A 1,470-nucleotide genomic window follows, 5' to 3' on the forward strand; every position below is an offset into this window, starting at 1 on the left:
TTTTAGGTGCTAGAAACCCCATCCTAGGCATTGGCTGCAGTAATAGCTAATACTGAATTAAAGATACTAACTTTTGGGGACTTCCCTGGTGGTTAAGTGGCTAAGACTCCACGCTCCCAATGCAGGGCCCAGGCAGGGTTCAATCCCTGGTGGGGGAACTGGATCCCACACGCAGCAACTAAGACCTGGTGCAGCCAAATAGATGTCGGTCAGGTCACTTGCTCAGTCATGTCCTACTCTTTGCAGCCCCATGAACTGCAGCACACCAGGCTTCCCTGTCCATTGACAACTCCCAGAGCATGCTCAAACTCATGTCCATCGAGTTGGTGATGCCATCCAACCATCTCATCCTCTATCATCCCCTTCTTCTCCTGCTTTCAATCTTTCCCAGGCTCTTTTCCAACGAGTCAGTTCTTCGCGTCAGGTGGCCAAAATATTGGAGTTTCAGCTTCAATATCAGTCTTTCCAATGAATATTCAGGACTGATTTCCTTTAGAATTGACTGGTTGGATCGCCTTGCAGTCCAAGGGACCCTCAAGAGTCTTCTCCAACACCATAGTTCCAAAGCATCAATTCTTCGGCGCTCAGCTTTCTTTATGGTCCAACTCACATCCATACATGGCTACCGGAAAAACCATAGCTTTCACTAGATAGACGATGGTAAGGTAATGTCTCTTGCTTTTTAATATGCTGTCTAGGTTGGTCATAGCTTTTTTTCCAAGGAGCAAGCATCTTTTAATATCATGGCTACAGTCACCATCTGCAAGTGAATTTGGAGCCCAAGAAAATAAAGTCTGTCACTGTTTCCATTGGTTCCCCATCTATTTGCCATGAAGTGATATGTCCGGATGCCATGATCTTTGTTTTTTGAATGTTGAGTTTTAATCCAGCATTTTCACTCTCCTTTTCCACTTTCATCAAGAGGTTCTTTAGTTCCTCCTCCCTTTCTGCCATAAGGGTGGTGTCATCTGCATATCTGAGGTTATTGATATTTCTCCCGGCAATCTTGATTCCAGCTTGTGCTTCATCCAGCCTGGCATTTCACATGACGTACTCTGTGAAGTACATATAAGTTAAATAAGCAGGTTGACAATATACAGCCTCGATGTACTCCTTTATCAATTTGGAACCAGCCAAATAGATACATAAATTTAAAAAAAATACATTAATTTTTTTACCTTAAATGTGGCACTCTTCAGACAACAACTGTATGAGTAGTACATTTGTGAAGAATCAGAATTTCATCTTTGAAAGTTACAGGAAAATATTTTGCTATGTGAATTTACTAAACCAGGCATGAAATCTTTTGTTTACATTTTTCAAGTCACAACCCTTACATTTTTGCTTACTTTATTTACATACTGTAAATGCATTCCTTTTGGTGTACGCTTTTGAGTTTTGACAAATATATATAATCATGTGACTGCCATCATGAGTTATTTACAGAAGAGCTCATCACACCCCCCATAT

The sequence above is a fragment of the Budorcas taxicolor genome, chromosome 22, assembly GCF_023091745.1.
Source record: "Budorcas taxicolor isolate Tak-1 chromosome 22, Takin1.1, whole genome shotgun sequence".
Taxonomy (NCBI): Eukaryota; Metazoa; Chordata; class Mammalia; order Artiodactyla; family Bovidae; genus Budorcas; species Budorcas taxicolor.